This window comes from Vespa crabro, chromosome 7, assembly GCF_910589235.1.
Source record: "Vespa crabro chromosome 7, iyVesCrab1.2, whole genome shotgun sequence".
Classification (NCBI taxonomy): Eukaryota; Metazoa; Arthropoda; class Insecta; order Hymenoptera; family Vespidae; genus Vespa; species Vespa crabro.
Genome location: NC_060961.1, coordinates 6990653 through 7011253, shown reverse-complemented (window position 1 = coordinate 7011253; position 20601 = coordinate 6990653). Strand labels below are relative to the sequence as shown.

The window sequence follows — 20601 nt, the reverse complement described above, 5'->3', positions numbered from 1 at the left end:
AAAATGACATCGTAATATCGATCAGAGATATCAGATTATTTTCCAAAAGAAATCGAAGGAAATGATATTGTTTGATTCATGAAGAAAAAAAAAGAGGGAGAGAGAGAGAGAAAGAGGGAGAAAGAAATCCTTTCATTGTTCTCTCAAGCTTTCTCCTTTTTTCTTCCATCTTTTTCATAAATTTCTCTATTTCATTAACAACAGTTGTATTACACAGAGAAAAATGAGAAAATGATAGAAATAAAAAAATCAGTAAAAAGATGAACTAAGCAACGTTCTTACTTATTATGTAAAGAAAATGGACGCTTTTTCTCTTTCCATATTCATTCCTTTTTCTTTTGTTACATGTTAAAAAGCATCTCGAATTAATACTGTATTAGAAAAGACTGAATAAATACTCGACAGAGAATACTATACTTCTACGAAGAAAAACACGTTTCTGAATTTCTTATCGAAAAGAAAATATAATTTAACTGCGCATTAACATCGAGAGATTTCGTTCCATAAAAATCAAAAATTCAAATAAAAAGAAAAATCATGTTAACCTCGTAATTCGAATATGATCTGGAAAACGTATAACCAGCCATGATTATATCCTGTAATATTATTTAATTACTAAATTGAATAAATGGTATTAATATACAATTCATATTACAATTCCCTACTATTATTATTAAACTACGTAACTAAATAAAGCATGCTAATACGCATTGCTATATACATACACACATACATACATACACATGTACATTCATATATATATACATAGATAAATAGAATAAAAGTTCGATTCATTGTATTTGTAAAGAGAATATATTACTTTCGTAGCAAGAAATTCTCGTTTAGATGGCTCATTAAAAGTATCAACGGGCTGCATTAATTAACATTTAAAAATATATACATAATTATTCTATGTTTACGTACACGTTTATGTATTTATATGACATGTATTAATACGGCAAACGAATGATTCAAAAGATACCTTCATATATATTTAATGATTCAATCTAAATATCGAGTAAAATGTAAGAGAAACCTATAAGCTCGTATCAATGATTATGAACATTCGAAGATAACATTAATGATAATGTCGTATAATGGGAAAAGTCGATCGTTATTGGATAGGTGATAGTGGTTGTATGCTAACAAATGATGCGAGCAGCTCTTCCGAAATAGTGTCGATGCTCATACAAATTTGATTCTCTGTTGGGAGTCGTTAATATGTATTTAAGTGTAGAGATATAAACAAATGACAATTAAATATGCATATTTACGAGACGCATTATTCGCTTGAATATGTCATTTCGCAAATGGCGAACATTTCTCGAATAATATTCAAACAACGTGAATGGTAGAGGAAAACTATCTCGCACATATACCTCTCTCTCTCTCTCTCTCTCTCTCTCTCTCTCTCTCTCACAGACATACTCACATATATATATATATATATATATATATATATATATATATATATATATATATATATATATATATTCATATACATTCAGTCTTTCTCTCGCAATCTTCAACAAATGATAGAAATAAGAAAATCTATAACTGAGAAAATCGATTCGAAGAGTAACATTCTCGTAAACTATGCACCGAAAAATCAAGAATCGATTTTCATGATCGATATACAGATGCATATTTATGTATCTACATATCTCATGTCGAGTCTTTCGAAAAGTACCTATGCCTCGAGAAGAAAGCTTTACGATAGGGTATAAAAAGGATAGGCTAGTGCATCGCGGTTTGAATAAATATACTCGGCTCGATGCTCTCTTTGAAGGGTAGCGTATGGGCAATTGCCCGTAATGGAGCGAGTAAGTAAAGAGAGAAGCGAAACAAAGAGAAAGGTGGAAGCGAGACGCGAAATATCGATGTATAAACGTCGACTCCAAAATCTATGGTTATGTCGAGTGCTACGAACTACGAATTGAACGAAAAAGAGCGTGGAAGATTCTTCATGCTGCTTCCTCTACCTCCTCCTCTTTCTCCACTTTCCCCACATCCGATCTTCTTCTCTCGATCATTTACCATTTGCAAATTGGACGTGACACAGGGTGCGAAACGTTTATCGATCTATGCTATTTTGTTTCACTTTTTTTATCGGCGCGATCGATATACTTTATAATCGTCAACAATTTTATACATAATGTACGGACTTGTACGGAGCTCAAAAAGAGAAACTTTTCGATTATTCGGTTGTATCTTTCTTTTTTTTTTTTTTGTCTTTTTTTAACCCTTCGAATTCTCTTATTTCAAGTCTGACAATAATAACTTTTTTCTTAACAAAACGTCATATTTTTATTAAATTAACCATGTAAAGGAAAAAAAATATGTATGCAATATATATATATATATATATATTTATTTATTTATTTATTTCTGCTAATTAAAAAAAAATATATTAAAAGCACAAAAAGTTCTTAGTGAACAAATTAAAAAAAAAAAAATTGCAAAGGATCAATCGATCGATTTCATATATCGTCCTATGTAATTCAAGAGATATGTAATCAAAAGAATATAATAGAGTATGTGAAAAAAAAATTATTACAGATCTTGCGTAAAAATAAATATTAGAAAATAAATGTATAATATAGAAAATTTTATATATATAAAATAAATATATATATTAAATGTATATAGTAAATATACGTATAAAAACATTCTTGATCCATATAAATTGAATCTCTAATTTCTATCACATTGAATTAAAATCACTAGAATATCTTAACGAAAAAGAAAAAAAGAAAAAAAAAGAAAAAAAAGAACAGGAAATAAATCGCATAAAACTGAACGTCTCGTAATAAAAATTTGAACTACTATTTTCTTCTATTTTCTTCCTTTTTCTTCTTTTTTTCTTTTTTCTTTTTTATTGCGCAATGGATGAGTCACTTAACGTTAACTTCACGGACAGGTAGGCACGTTGATGATGGACGAGGAATAACCACGTTCTACTCGATCTCGTCAACTCGGCTGTCGTTGTCTCGAATGTCAATCCACGTGCATCCGCTTAGTTAAAGGACAAGTACCCGTTCGCGCTTATAATGGCCGACTCTGGTGCATGCTGCGTTTGGCTTTATGGAATCACCTGTCGTCGGATTAAAAGGGAAGTGATATACATCCCTACTGCATAATCAATGAACGTTCAACAACGGTGCCGTTTATTAAATGCAACACTATATAGATCGGCATTGTATATAGACCAGGAAGTATTCGAAAACCCATTTGAATTTTCCAAATTTATTTTATAAATTTATCTATTTATATATATTTGAATATATATATATATATATATTTGGATAAATACGACATAATCGAAATACGAATAAATCGAAGAAATATATTCGATTATATTTCCACGATAAAAACGATCTACTTGCGAGTTGATAATACAATTATTATACATTTTATATGTCATAATAATTTTACACATTTTATATGTCCTAATAATTAAAATTTGAAATTATTATAATGAATTATAATTTGCCTGATATGAATGAATATATTAAAATAATTTTATACGAGAAATATTCGTTCAAAGAAAATTAACATACTTACAATTCGAAATCTCGAATCGTTTATACGTTAAATGGATACATCGAATGATTGTTAAGAAAATGAAAATAGAATAGATAAAGAAGGGAAAGAAAAAGTAAAGAAAGAATAGGTTATTTCTTCGAGTTGAAAATTTACCTATCCATTCTCGGGAATATGCGGAAGAATACGGTAGGATGATTACAGTTCGTACGAGAACAACAGTAATATCAGAGCTCGAATATGCTGCGTTTCGCGCGATTATCCTGTTTACGGTCGAACAACAACGGTGACAAGAAAGCGTAGATGCATATTGGCAATGCCGTCTCTCTTCCACCTGCCGGGCTCATCCATTTTCCCTCGGAAATTTCTGTAGATGGTAGTGCCGGTTTCCGCGAGGAAGTTCATGCCGCAACGGTGCACATAAGGGCACGTAGCGCAATTACACCAGCTCTCATAGGGAATCGCGTCACGTCAAGCGGTGGATGCCGCTTGCACGAACACTATACGTGATTCGTACCCATAATTTTGTAGACATTCATAGGTCAGCAAAGCGAGTGAACAAGCGTACGAGAGAATGAGCGAACGAATGAACGAACGAAGTAACAAGCATGGGACATTCTAGGTAACTAGTACGAATCAAGGAACCACGAATTCTAACGAATCAAAAGCCGGAATTGAAAATCGAAGGAGTTATCGAATCTGCACGTAGATACCTTTACCACAAGGATGACCTATATATTCAGCCAAAGTCGATTCTCCGAAAAGGAACGTGGAGAAATTTCCGAATGGAGAAATCTTGTTTTATGGTATAAAACGCTAATGTCGATTTAATATTAGAACGATTACCTCATATACATCTCGAAACGCCCTCATATACAAGGATCTTAAATATGAGAGATAAAAAGAGAGGAAGAAAGAAAGAGAAAGACTTTTCTTTCTAAAAGTTAGATAATTCTTTGGTCTCAAAGTCTCATTATTAACTCTAAAACTTCTTAACCCTTTGACTCCTTCCATCGTCGTTCACCGCTCGATCCAGCAACAGCTCTCTTCTCTCCAAGATTTTCATGCAAATTCGACGAGTTGTAGATGATATTATGAAAGAGCTAGAGCTAGAGTTAGAGAGAGAGAGAGAAAGAGATAGAGAGAGAGAGAGATACTAAATTCTCTGACCTTGCCTACTTCAAAGGATTCCTCAATACGACTACAACGACTACGACAACGATGGAGTTCGTAAATCAACGACGAAATATTCGTCGATTCACATGCAAACTGGTGCTCGTTAATCCAACAAACACGATCCAATTCCTCGATTCCCAGTTTTAATCGGATTCTGAATGAATACTCGCGATCGAGTAACTACGTTGAAATAATATAGCCAACGTATTAATTGTCATCGATATCTTAGCACGAATCTCGGATTCACTTTTAAAGATTCGAACAAAGAAGAGTCCTACGTAATAATCCTCCTTTGCTTGAGAAAAGAACTAAAACATATAGAATACAATTTCTTTTTCCGGAATCGATTTAACGAGTCGAGAAAGCGTTCCCGTTAGAAAACAAATTCAAAGGGTTTCAAAGAGAGGATGAATTTCGATCAAGGACGTATGAATATTCTTTTTTTTTTTTTTTTTTTTTTAGAAAAAAAGGAACACGTTCTTTATTTCTTTTTTTTGTTCTTTATTATCCTTTTTTTCTTTTTTAGTTTTTTTTTTAGTTGCTTTGGCAATGAAGGAAGAAAATAATGAAAGACGGGAAGAAGGAATAAGACGAAAATATTGAAAAAACGCAGAGAGAATAAGAAAAAGAAGAAAAGAGCGAGAGAGAGAGAGGCAAGGTAGTAAAGAGTACAGCGATTGCTCAATAAAAGTCGATCAAGTAAAGACGATTTCGTAAAGGTGATTCGACTCTAAATTAGTCGGATGAAAGGTAAACGAGAGAAAAAGAGAGAAAGAAAGAGAAAGAGAGAGAGAGAGAGAGAGAGAGACTTAAAGAAAGTAAGAAGAAAAATAAAGAAAGAAAAAAAAAAGTATAGAAAAAGAAAGAAAAAAACGTTCGCCCTAAACGCTTCAACGAAAGATCGTACTTTCTCAACGAAATACCTGATTTTCTTTCAGGTTAATGAAAAATTTCAATAATTTATACTGTAAGAGTAAAAGAGATGGAAAAAAATATATCCGGTGACCTTGAATATTTCTAATATATCTTAAGTGAGTCAATTTTCATATTTTTTTTCGAGCACACTTATTCAATTCGATCGGCCGACATGTTACGATTTTATTACTTTTCTGGTATTAATCAACTACGATCGAAAAGATTTAAACGTTTATCGTTGGATTTCTAATTACAACGTAGATACTATTCCTCGCGCTTGTGTCCAATGGTAGTACATACTGGTGGTAACCATCGTCCCAAAGGGGCAAGAAACTCGATTTACTCTTGAGAGCTTCGAAGAGCACGTCGAAACGTCGTGCTAGTGACGGTAGTGGTGACGACGGTGGTGGTAACGGTGATAGTAATGGTGGTAGTAGTAATAGTTGTGGTAGTGGTGGTACTGGTGGTGGTATTGGATAGTGCCAGTAGTGGTAATACGTCGTGAACGATGTAAAACGATAAGTGGAAAGTAGCGTGTACTTCTTATTCGATCGGCTACCACCTGTCGCGTCTTTTTCACTCTCGAAGAAACTTCGATCATGTCGATCGAACTTTCATCTCTCGATCGAAAATTTATGAAGAAAAAGGAAAAAAAACAAAAACTGAAAACCAAAGAGAAAAAAGAAAGGAAAAACAAGGAAAAAGAAACGAAAAGAAGAAGAAGAAGAAGTAAATGCGAAATAAAATATATGTAGCATAGGTTGTTGTGAATTGTAACAATGTCAATTCAAGTATCGAAGCTTTTAAGTCGTACTTATACTATGTATATATATATATATATATATATCTTTTATTAGATTATAAGGCTTAACAAAGTCAATAAAATAAGTGAAGTGTCTATTCTCAAAGCTAATAAAAAGTTTACTTCCTCGATGGCAATTCTTAACTCTTTATTCCAAGTACATAACGATGCTAGAGATTCACACGATTCGCACGTGTCCACCCCCGCCCCTTTCTTCCCCATCCTCTCTTCCTCCCTTTCCTCTTACGCTCGATAAAACAAAGTTGAATTCACTTTTGTGAAATTCACCTTTTTCTTCCTTTTTCCTTCGAACCTTCTTCTCCTTATTCTTTCCTTTCTCTCACTATATACCGTATAATGGAATACAAGTCGGCGATACGTATCCAAAGAGCATCATAAACTTTACGGTCAGGACATTACTCGTTGGACGTAAGGAAGACCAAAGTCCGTGGATCGTTTTGTTGCAGTGAGAGTAACACCGTGGCTACTCATTGTCAGTTACAAAGGCATTCTCGTGAAATGCAATGTGCCATTTACCACGTTTGCCCCTTTAACCACCATCCCAGATACAATTGAAATCTATTTTTACTTTGTCTTAATGATTTAAGTGTGAAAATGGTAAAAGAACAAAGAAAAGAAAAAGTTAATAATTAAGTTAACGTCCTGCTTATTATAAGAAACAATAGTTTCTATTTTTTCTTCTCTTTTTTTTTTTTTTGTCTTTTTCCTTTTTTTTTGCGACCTATCAAAGGCAAAAAATATCAAGTCGAAAACGTTTCTCGACGAATAAAATAAAAATCGGTCGACACGAATGAAAATGAAATAATTGTCGTATTTAATATATATATATATATATATATATATATATATATATATATATATATATATATATATATATGGAGAAAATGAAGAAAATGAAACGTTTCTCTTGCAATTACACAAAGAAATATAAAAGACGACTTGTAAAACAAAAAGCATTATACGAAAAGACGTTATTAAGCTGAGAAGATTACAAAAGTTAAAAGAGAAGTTAACGTAAACGCAACTATTGTAAAACCCAATTTTCACATTTTACTTATTCCACTTGAGCGTCCTCTTAGAAAACTACTACTTTTATTACACCTATAAATAAGTGGATTCTCATGGAATCCAGTATCTCTCATGTTCCATAGAATTTTTATTTCTCTTAAAAGATTTTCTTTCCTGAAATATAAAGTTTCCAACCAGCGTTCGCACACACACACACACACATACACACATAGAGAGGGAATAAGAGAGTATGAGAGAGAGAGAGAGAGAGAGAAAGGTTTTGCAATACTAGACAAGGTCGAATATTAACTTTCTTCTGGTCAAAGCATTTTACTATAAATTGAAAAGTCGTTCGCTAAACGTCGAGACAGTACCATTCGAAACAATGAGAACCAAGAGAAATAAATCAAAAAAAGAAAAAAAAAAATAGAAAAAGGAAGAATGAAATATTGCAAAGTGGCGATTACCATGGCAAAAGCGCTTTCCTAGGAGTAATTGTCACGGTTCCCAATCTACTGTACTGATCTGAAAGTACAACAAGGAGAAAGAGAGAGAGAGAGAGAAAGAGAAGGAAAAAAGAGAGATAGAAAAAGAAAGAGAGACAGAGAGAGAGAGAGAGAGAGAGAGAGAGAAAGAGAGAATTTCGATCGTCGATAAGAGCAACACACATTGATACGAGTTTCTCATTGACCCAAATTCTTTTCCGGATGCCATAGAGCCGCACTCTATCGCATTCCACGACCATCCAACATGGCGAATTCACCCTTTTGTCCTGAAACGCACATGCTGCCGTGTGTACAACTAATATATAAATTCCAATAGGTAAGTATTCAACGTTATACTCGTTGCGCCGTCTGCAAAAAATGCGCAGAGAGATCGGAATTTTCGTTGCCATTGAAACGCGTGCTTCATGGTTCAACGCGATACCATGTTGGAATTCCAAACCGATAAAAATAACGATAATAAAGACGTGGGAGTATTCGGAAAACATATATTTTTTTCTACCCAGGAAATTAAACGTAGATCGTTTGTCGAATTGATAAATGATTCTCATCTATCGTTTTTATTCCTTTACGATACATTCGCTTTCGAATAAATAGTTAATTGGTAAATTATTGTTGAACAAGAGAGAGAAAGACAAATAGATAGATAGATAGATAGAAAGAGAGAGAAACGAACGATTTTGAAATGAAAATTTTATTTCGAATCCTATTAACATATTGAACATCGAGAGAATGATATAACGATGATTGATATAATTCGCTCGCGTGTCAGAATTTAAGCTCTCTATCATCGTTCAATCTAATTGCAATTAATCATCGGCCTTTCATCGATCGTTTTTTCTCGCGAGTGAAGTGAAAAGTAAAAAAATAAAAAAAAAAAAAGATAAAAGAAAAAAAGAAAGGAAACATTAAGAAAGAAAAAGGAGAAAAAAAAAGGAAGAAGAAGAAGAAGTTCAAATATTACGGAAAGCTACGGTAACAGTGTCAACGTTGGAGAAAGCTTCGAAGCAACTTGAAACTACTCCGCCGGCGGAGGGTTGATTAAAGTTTTTAATTAACTGCATTAATGATTTATCAGATAACGCCGCACGGCACGGCCGCTTCTAATTCCTTCCTCGACGTAAAAATTGCTCGCTCGACGATTTATCTAATTACTCGTAATTAGCAGGAGCTACTCCAACCTGTACACTTTTGCAGTGAAGGCGTCGATAAAATTAACTTCCGGGTTGATCTTCAAGAGAAATTAGAGAGAAAGAGAGAGAGAGAGAGAGGAAGGGAGAGGAAAAAAGACAGATAGCAACTACAGAGTTGTTCCCTTTGACTAACGAAACGCTATGAAATAGAAATTATAAAGTACTTATACGTAATAATATTATTTGTCAGATAGTATGAAAATGTCAAGCCTAGAGATAGGTAACACTTTATACTTCCTCGATAATTGCAATTTCTAACATCATTTATCAATAGGAAAATTATTTAATCCCCCTCCTCCAAATCTAACCGATATGCCTAATAATAGGCAACCCGCGTTATATATATCAAAATATGAACGAATGTATGGAGTGTTATCTCTCTTCAGGCGCTAGTCATTACAAATAAAAAAATTCAATGACTAAAAGTAAGATCTAATTTTTTTTTCTTTTTTTTCTTTTTTTTCTTTTTTTTTCAAAGATCAAACCAAACGATTATTAACACGAATAAAAAGAGAAAACTTTCTCTAAGTTCGAATGCATTTTACTTTTTTTTTTTTTTTTTTTTTTTATCGCTGATAGACTGGCAATCGTTTTGTACGATGATGAAACGAATGTCGTTTCGTTGAGTTGCCATCGAATTGATTGGATTCATGCAAAGTAAAAAAAAGAAAATTAGATCGTTGTACCATTCTCTCTCTCCTTCTCTCTCTCTCTCTCTCTCTTTTCTACGCAGAAAGGGCGTTAAGATGAAAGAAGGAGAAATCAACGTCGAGAAAGTAAAAAGCATTTTTCCACAGACGAAGGAAAGAATGGAGGTCAACGTGGAAAGCAATATCGAAGACGGCATTGCCTTTTCATCGAGATGCGATCTTCGTCTCGTGAACCTCCGAGACTCTCACTCTCTTCTTTTCGTATTACCCACGAATCTTTCCTTTTCTATTTCTCTCTAACCCTTCATTTATTGCATCCACAGCTTATGTCGCACACATACCGACTTTATAAACGTATAGCATCTGTTTTCGGTGTTATTAAATTCTTTCATCTTACGTATTTATACGCGTATAAGTATGTGTAAATTGCTCTGTCTATCGGTGTACAAGTCTGTCTATATATGTACTTATTTACTTACTTACGTGTGTATGATAGAGAGGTAAGATACTAGATAATATGCATCAAACAAATTTTTGAAATGATATTAAATAATCGTTTGATGTCCATTAGCATTCTACATATTTATTCATTCACGCACGAAAACTAACGTTTAAATTATAAATAAATCATCATATATATATATATATATTTTTGTTAAAAATAAAATAAATTATTACAAAATAAAAAATATTTACTTATATAAAACTAAATCCATCTGATATAAGTTTACGTTAATGAATAATATTCTTACACTATTATTTATTATCTTCTTTTCTCTCTCTCTCTCTCTCTCTCTCTCTCTCTCTCTCTTCCTTTCTCTTTCTCTATTTATATATATATATATATCTTTCGTTTATATTTCGTATCTTCAGTCATATTTCGCTCTCGTCTTCTCGTTTTCATCTATGAAAATACAGGATGTGATTAACAATTAGTTGTAACAAGCTGTGCGACATACGTCCTCATACATATCAGATGAAACTCATACTATACAGAGCTACTATACAGAGAGGACGCTTAAGTCGCCGTTGTCCCTTCGAATGAGATCGCTTTGTCTTTAAGCGGATATTCGTTAACTGTTCTCGCGTAACGAGCCGTAACGAGGAATACATCAGGTATATTATTATGATAATAATAATTCGTAGTTTCACGAAACGAAGCAATGTCCAAGATTGGTATATGTGTGTGTGTATATATATGGATACGTATGTAGGGATGGTTGGAGGAATTAGATAAATTGTTGGACATCGAATTTGGAACTAAAATTTTCGAAAGGAGAGGATGATCTCTTCGTTGTCTCTGTATTTCTCTCAATTCGTTCTCCGTCGTTAAGTCGGTATAATTTTAACGGCAACGACTTTCACGAAACTTCCCGGAAACCAATATGAAACTTAGCTACGATAATTGGTACGAACGGTTAATTAGATCGTTAATGAGCGAGACGATCAACGGCCAATATGGAGAAATTTACGTTATAATGCTAACGAAATTCGGGGAGAATTATGTAGATATTATTTCACGATAATATTGACATTGAAGATACGAACATAAAAAAAAAATAATGAAAGAAGAAGAAAAATAAGCAGAAGAATAAGAAGAGGAAGAAGATAAGAAGGATTCTGATGAGAGATAAATTTAATGGCACCTCCGGTCGCGGAATATCTCGTGGAACATAGTGATAGTGACAAGAGCGGACGTGACGAATCGTCCTAATCCAACTTCATCGAATATATCGCTCTATAGAAACGAATGACCGTCCCCGTGCTTTCATAATATAGATTTACGACAATCTCCTGGTATGATGTCATAGAGCAATACAAACTATGGATTATTATCTACGTCAAAGTACGATGAAATACTTCGAACCGTCGATATTATAAATACGTTTCTATAATATACGTTATTCTTTATACAAAAAATTATCTTATATCAATCGATGGTTTTGTATAATATACAAAATGATTTATTAAAAAAAAAAAAAAAAAAAAAAAAAAAAAGACGAAAGGAAAAGGAAGACGAAGAAAAATTTAGAAAAATTATTTGATTATATACTAACGAGATACTCTTGATAAAATAAGTGTGTACATCGAAAAAACATTTACGTTTCGCCATAACCATAAAATAACGTTAGATATAATTACCTTATCGGGTCAGCGAACAATTATCTATCTTACTCCGATTACTTTCATTACATTATATCTATACATTTTTAATTCTCATTGTTTTATTTTTAAATACATTGGTAAAAGTCAAAGTACGTTTGCAATCGTACTCAAATTCATAATCAAATAATTTCTCGTAAACTCATTGCAGCGAACGTAAAACCTATACGTACACACACATATATACGTGTGTATATATATATATATATATATATATATATATATATATATATACATATATATATACAAAGACATACACACACGTACACATAGATATATACTATAGATAATGTAAAAAACACAATCGTACGCGAAAATTCATATTAAATAACGAGTTCTCACGATCGTATTTCTCCGAGTAATAGCACGATTTAAAACGAACCGTTCTAATTTACTAATTGAAGCGAATACCGAATCGTTAATTAAAAGAATCACGATTTAATATCATCGTTTCATGAAAGCACCACCCGGCCCCACGGTACGAAAACACCGAAACTTTCCAAATCGAACTTATTAGAACGCTATCTCGAAGTCACATAATTCCATGGTTTAAATTATTCCACGATTCATTAAGCATTTAATTATATCTTCGATCGAAGCTATCATGACTTTGCCTTTTTCCGAATTTTTTTTCTTTTGGCTCTCATTTCTTTTTTTGGCTCCATGATCACTCCTCGTCAATCCAAAAATTAAAAAGCTCATCGATTAGCCAATTTGTTTGCCTTACATGCACGCATTGCCAAATATTCAAGTTTATGAGATCTATCGCTTAATGGAAAAAAAAAAAGAAAAAAAAGAAAAAAAAAGAAAAAACGACAGACCTCTTTCAGTATTTCCACGATTTGTGGTTGCTTTTGAATAAATTCGCGGTTTACAAAACGTAACAAATTCGCAAATATCTCTTGCAATTCGTCGTCAAAAAATCGTCGACAACGAAAAAAAACAAAAAAAAAAACGAAGAATGAAAGTCATTTTAATTCCAAAAAAAAATCAATTGAAAGATCGCCAAAGAGTTATATCATCCCTATCTATCCATTCTTTTCTATTCATTTAATTCGATAGAAAGTAACGCTTTAATTATAAACTGACAATGAGTAGATCCAATTTTGGTCGAACGAATTCGATGATATTCTCTCTCTCTCTTTCTCTCTCTCTCTCTCTCTCTCTCTCTCTCTCTCTCTCTCTCTCTCTCTCTCTCTCTCTCTCTCTCTCTCTCTCTCTGGACTGTCGGAATGTCAAGTATTTTTTTTCACTTTTTCCTTTTTTTCATTTTTCCTTCTTTTTTTTTGTTGAATCCTTCGATCGGTTTTAATCGTCGATACTCCGAAAGAGCGATGATGAAAAAAGAGAAAAAGAAAAATTGAAAAAGAAAGATGGATAGAGAAAGAGAAAAATAAAAGAATAAAATATAACCACTTAATCAATTATTGGAATAACTAAAAGTAGAGATACTCTCTCTCTCTCTCTCTCTCTCTCTCTCTCTCTCTCTCTCTCTCTCTCTCTCTCTCTATCTATCTATCTATCTATCTATCTAACTATCTGTCTATCTATCTATCTATCTATCTATCTATCTATCTATCTATCTATCTATCTATCTATCTTTCTGTCTTTTTTTCTTTCTCTTTCTACTCGTAAAAGTCGACTTCCGTTCAAGTGTCTCATTGTCTCTATAGTATAGTAGAGTGGCAAAATAAAGAGATGGAATAAGGGGTGCTAGAAGAATAAAAGAAAAAGAGAAAGAGAAAAAGAGAAAGAGAGAGAAGAAAAAAGTACTGCTGGTGGTGTAATGCTAAAGCAACAATACTTTTTCCACTCTAGTCCGAAGATGAGTGAAGGAAAAAGTGAGAGAAGAGAAAGGAGACAGAAAGAGAATAAGAATGAGAGAGAGAGAAAGAGAAAGAGAGAGAGAGAGAGAGAGAAAGAGAAAGAGAGAGAGAGAGAGAGAGAGTAAGAAGAGAAGAGAAAAAAAAATAAAAAGAAACTGAATCTCCAAGGACCCAGAGAGACCCATTAACGCGTCGAACGAAAGAAACTTTTATCGCAAATAATACAAATTATCCTTGAAACTTAGCCCGAAGCTACTTGGCTCGTCCTATTCTGTTTCTTCTTTGAAACACGTCGGATAACGGGGATCCTTTTTATTCTCACGAATGACTTTTCGTTCAGTTAACGTCACCTGATGGATGGCCCACATTATTTCGCATTCATTCTGAAAACTCTTATAAAACATGTATTACTATGCATATTTAAAAAAAAAAAAGAAAATAAAGAAAGAAAAGAAAAAAAGAAAAAAGAAAGAACGAGAAACGAAATATTTAGTTTACAGAGAAAAGTGTAATATATGATATGATAAACAAAAGAAAAAATATATTTTTTATTTATCATTTTTATTATGAATGCAAAAATGTTACTACTACTACTACTAATATTACTACTATATTATAGTGAATGAATGATTTAATTCGTAATATTCATTTTACATTAATTTAATAATAACATTTTATATTACATTTTACAATTAATATTATTATGAGAAAGAAAGAGAGAGAAAAAGAGAGAGAGAGAGAGAGAGAGAGAGAGACAGAGAAAGACAGAGAAAAGAAATAATAATTAAAATATCAGATCTAAAGCGTCATCGCGATAAGTCATATATCAATTCAAGGTATAAAATTAAATTGATTAAATAGAATCGAAAGGGAAATGATTGAAAAAGGGATATTCTATGAAATACGTACATTAAATTCGAAATCGAAAACGAAAATATTCATTAGATTATAAGTTTTACTCTTTTAAGGAGAAAAATTTCTATAATAATAAAGAGAAATTAAAAATTTTTACATTAAATGACACCTGACAAAAAAGATATAAGAAAAGAAAGAAAGTAAAAAAGAAAAAAGAAAAGAGAGAAAAGTTTACATTAATTTCTACTTCTTTCACTCGGTTCTCTCTATTACAATGACAATGAAATTTATTATTCAACGTTTATGAAATGATCGAATTTTCAAAAAGTCGTGTAAAGTGGAGATAATATTCTTCTATCGGAAGACGATATTTCAACGATTCTACAATCTATACCGGGTATAATAGAGGGACCGACCAAACGGATAAGCGTTTATAGGAACTTGGACAAAAGGCTTGGCCGCACCGTTCAATTCAGAATTACGCATCGAAGAGAACAACGATGGTATGGAGAGGTGTAGGATGCATTGGAGGCGGGGATGAGGGGGGGGAAAGGACTCTATAGGAATTGGAAGCTGTGGCATTGCCATCAATCCACTATACGATCGTTTGATTTCGATTCATTGTCACTCAAGCCACTTCCTCTCAACTTGCTCGGAAAATTATATACATATGTATAATATGGACGTATATATGCATATAAATATATGTATTTATATGTATACATATATATATACATATATACGTGATTCGAAATAACAATAAACATGCGTTACATATTACGTATAACAATAAAGATTCATAGTTTCAAATGAATAATAATATTGATCGAACGTAATAGAAATTTTGAACGAATTTAAATTAAACCATTGATCGTGTACGTGCTATAATAATAATAATTTTCTTTATAATATATTAACGTTAATAATTTTCTTATTCGTCATTAATATTACATTAACAATGATGATAACAGATTTATCTTTTACGATTAAAATCGGAAATCTTTTTCATATATCCCTTCCTTCCCTCTCTCTCTCCTCTCTCTCTCTCTCCTCTCTCTTTCTCTCTCTCTCTCTCTCTCTCTCTCTCTCTGTCTCTTTCTCTATCCATCTTGGTTCTTGGCTCTTATGATTTGAACTTGAAAACGAACGAACGCGTGAACAGTTGTTAAATGCAATTATTTTCAATCTCTCAACAAGATTATGTACATGCATATGTATATATACTCATAATGCGAGGTCGAACTTGTTAATATCGTCATTTGTCATTTAAAATTCTTGCAATAATGTACATACTACTGACGTTAATCAAATCGACTCCAGGTGAGCAATTAAACAATACGATACATATCGGAATCGGGCCTTGCAATACTCTAATGAATCCAGTTGGTGACCACACGACGTGACTATTATCCGATATAACGTGCTTGTTGATCGTGAACTACGTGTCACGAGTTAAAGCACGTGAAACCAGTAATGTTGACATTTGCAAATCACCTTTCTAAAAAGCTATTAATTGCATTTATCCTCATTATCCATTCGTTGTTTTATGCCAATGTTACGGATTGTATCGATAAGTCATTAATACCAGATATCTATGCTAAATCGATGAAGAACTCAAATCGAAACAATTTATTCGACCTTTCGTTTGAAAACGTATTAAAAGAAAAAGAAAAAAAACATATTTATATGTTATAGGCGCACGATAAAAAAAAAAGAAAATATATATATATACTTTTTTTTTAATAATTATTCCAAATAAATAAATAAAAAAGATAGACAGATAGGTAAAAATAAATCGGATATATATTTTAATTTATTTCTATCTAATCCCTTTACGTATATTACGATTTTTTTTTAATGTTACACCGAAAAAATTTATCTCTACTAATAATATCAAAGTATAAAGCGCATATATCGGTTTTGATTCGTTAGATTACATTTTCAAGATTAGTTTGCAAAGAGTATTATGAAAACGACCACTTTAGCATGCAACGAAATAGGGAGATAGCGTATGCTCTTGGACGGAACACACTTATACACGTATACACCTACACTACACGTTGGATTATTGACTAGCTTGTTCAGTTACGTCACACACGTTACTACAGCTTGCGAGATAATCAGTTCTACGTGCAAAACGATCGGTCCCACGGAAAAACGAGCTAATACCAGGCACGAACATTACGCCACGATATTATTCTCACGAATCTCTCGTATATGCTAAAGATCTATGCATACAATGCATATTACATTAAATATATATATATATTTATACATATATATATATATATATATATATATATATACATAGTTCAACGTTTTATACAAATTCTTGATTCTGTGAAAAGAAAAAAAACAAAAAAAGAAAAAGAAAGAAAAAAAAAAAGACACTTATTAAAAACGATAAAATATTAAAACATTATTATCCTTATCGTAAGATCGTTAATGAGAGGGATTAATTATTATGAAAAAAAAAAAGAAGAAAAAAATAAAAAAGAAGCAGAAAACTTATTTCGCTTATGTACATTACATCTGTAGGTACTATGATTCTTTTACTTTACCGACAGAAAAAAAAAAGAAGAAAGAGAAAAGAAAAAACAAACTAAAATAAGAAATTAATTCGTAAATTAATTCATAAAACTATACGTAATTTCATTCGTATTATGTTTATTATGTCATTCGAATTATCTAATACAAGCGTAATAGTAGAAATGTCTCTTTGCAAATCTTTAGATTACAATCTCGCTTAAAAAAAAAAAAAAAGGAGAAAGAAAAGAAAAAAGAAAAAGAAAAAAACTCCGTTTATAAGTAAGGAATCACGGAGTTCGCAGTTCGTTCGTCGAAAGAATTCTAAAAACAAATTCTCGTCGTTACGATTCACAGAGACGAATCCTCGGTAAAACTATTCGTATTCCCTTGAAAATTCGAATAAATTTGTCTTCTTTTCCACAGACGGAATATAACATACGTATATAGATATATGTATATCACAAATATACATACACATGTGTGGGTGTGTGCGTGTGTGTGTATTTATATACGTAAACCAAACGTGTACACATGAGACTAACAATCGAATCGGTTAATCCGTCGAGCGAGCTTAAAACGTTAACTCACAAACACATAGAAATTTTCGAATCTCGTTGTTCCGACGTAAAAAAGTTTATATTTACGAGCGTTGCTTCCGCCGACGTAATATTTTTACGTTCAAAAACGATCCCAGGGCTGGTCTCTGAAAGTCCCGTAGGAACTGAAATTCACATTACCGTCGTTCTGTCAATATCGAAAAGAGATATACTACGAGTGTGTTTCTAAAAGGTTTAAACGTTAGAGCCCGCTCACCCGTTAGAACCCCTTGCCCGTGTTACCACAATACTCAGCACAGATGTTCGTAAATTCTTAAAAGAGAATCGTTTTACTTCTATTCTAAGCTATTTTCTAAGATTTCCATTCAGAGATAAAAGGTAATTCTAGTTAGATATTTCGTATAAATTACTTAGCCTCGTTATTCTCTATTCGAATTCGTTCGCAATTTCGCGGTTAAGTTAATAGAAGAGAGTAAAAGAGAGAGAGAAAGAGAGAGAGAGAGAGAGAGAGAGAGAGAAAAGAGAGAAAGAGATATAACGAAAACAAAAAAAAATACAAAAAAGAAAGAAGATATAAAAAGTGAAGTATTGTTACGCTTGTTAACTCGATACGAAACCACTTACAACGATAGAACGATTTTAAAATTAAAACGTGTTAAGGAAACTAACATTGCGAAAAAGGAACAACTTGGAGAGACTCGAATTTTCTTGTAAAAGCATTCGTGCCGTATCTACACAGACGGGAAAGCACGTGCACATGGTAAACTAGTCCGCGGTAAATTAACATCGTGTTGTAGCTCAAGCTGCAATTAACGAATTTTCGAGTTATCCTGAAAATGAGAGAGAGAGAGAGAGAGAGAGAGAGAGAGAGAAAGTGAGGCAACTGAAAATCTGGGTAAGCTTAACGAAAGCGTTGAAGGATTCATATTGAAACAATTCTTCCATTAAATCTGAAATATATATATATATATATATATATATATATATATGTATATGTATATGTATATATATATATATATATATGTATATGTATATGTATATATATATCTGAAATATATATATATATATATTTTAATATAATTTACTAATTAACTAAAGTAATAAAAATAATCGAATTATAGAATGAATACGATCACGAAGAGAACCGGTGAAAAAGAAAGGTCATAAAGGAAGAAGAGAAAAGGAATAAGAAAGAAAAAGTAATTTAAGTTCCACTTTTTCTACTTTACTTCTACAAGTTGGACGAAAAATAAAAAAAAAAAAAAGAAAAATATAAAAAAGGATTCCAACTTATGGGACATCTAAAAGATATTAAACATTAATTTTATCATTGTGAAGTCTCGATGGATTTCGATAAGTTCAACGCCATCGCCATTGTTTGTGTAGGCAAGTGTTGGATGAGAAAAGAAAGAGGAAGAGAGAGAGAGAGAGAGAAAGAAAGAGAGAGAGGGAGACGTAGAGACGATACGAGTCGCTCATGATCATACGTTTTAATCTCTGTCGCAAAGTTTAATGAAATGCGTACCATAATTTCCCGTTACGTGGTTCGATTCACGAGCAAAAGGTGAGGAAGAAAAAAGCACGTGATGTTCCGGATTTCTGGAAAATTACAAATCACGAGGTAATACTTGTCTCTCTCTCTCTCTCTCTCTCTCTCTCTCTCTCTCTCTCTCTCTCTCTCTCTCCTTCTCTCATTCAAGGACTTTACAAGTGATCAAAGTACTATATTTTATTCGAACAAAAACCATCAAAAACTAACATCTCAATAATTAACCTTTATATATGCATATGTACGTCTAAATGAAATACATGATACTTGAAAAAATCTTTGAAAGATATGTACTCACCTATTAATCCTTCGATTATTGCATATAAATCTCTATCTATACTTTTACATAATCAGACCGAGTCCAATATCACAGTTAATAAAAACGAATGCGTTCCGACTAATACGAGAATAGAAATCTTAATTATCGAAACTATGGACTATTAATAACACTTAATTAAAATATTTCAAGAGTATTCCTAACAAAAAATCGATTCTATCTGAAAATCTAAAAATGTGGTTATTGTTGTTGTTGTTGTTGTTGTTCCTGTTGTTGCTGTGTTATGAATTAAAATTACATACATAGCTAGTACTCTCTTTTCTTCTCCCATTTATCACAATTATATTATAACAATTATTAAAAAAGATAGAAAAAAAGAAAATATTTAAATATGTACGTCCCGTCTAAGTACTTGCACATTATCGAAGGAAAAAAAAATAAACAAATAAATAAATAAAAACCGTATAATTCTTTTTACTTCTTTTTTTTTTCTACAAGAGTTCATTCAAAATAATCGTAAAAGGAATGATTGTAGCTAAAGAAAATAAACAAATAATATATATATAAATCAAAAAAAAAGTTTTATTTCTTTATAGGACGAATACTTCCTGAGGAAGATTTCGCACGAAGGATTTCAAAGTTGTATAAACAACAAAGCTTTAGCTTTTCGTTTCTTCGTTTTCCATTTTTCTCAACAAAGTCAGCGTACCAAATTGACCGTTGTAAATTCCTCACGCGCAAGCTCCGAGCTTTTTCGCATAAGCCAGCCATTAAAGCTATCTCCGAGAAAGCTTTTCGCTGGAGCAACGTTTGACTGTGTGTTCCCTTTCCTCTCCTCTCCGCCCTCCTCTTTTCTCTCCTCTCCTCTTCTCTTTTTCTCTTCTCCTCCTTTCTCTTCTCTCCTCCAGTAGGTATTTTCGCGCCCAAGGAATAAATTCAAAACTACCCTTCCGGGAGGTAGCTACCGATGGTACGGGAAAAGCGTGCCAGGAATTCCGAATTTTATTCTAGGAATGGCGAGAACTCCTGGTGTT

The 20601-nt window shown here is 32.4% G+C and overlaps 1 protein-coding gene across 7 annotated transcripts in view; it reads right to left on the bottom strand.

Annotated features, from left to right (window-relative positions):
* Positions 1–20601, bottom strand: part of LOC124425553 (lachesin) — a 192610-nt gene that overhangs the window by 157054 nt on the left and 14955 nt on the right. Inside the window, exon 1 of one of the 7 annotated variants that reach the window (XM_046966043.1) lies at positions 19589–19609. The exons of the other annotated variants lie outside the window; for them this stretch is intronic. The gene's annotated coding sequence lies outside the window, so the exon portion shown is untranslated. Of the gene's footprint in view, positions 1–19588; positions 19610–20601 lie in introns of those variants that run through there. 7 annotated transcript variants of the gene reach the window in all.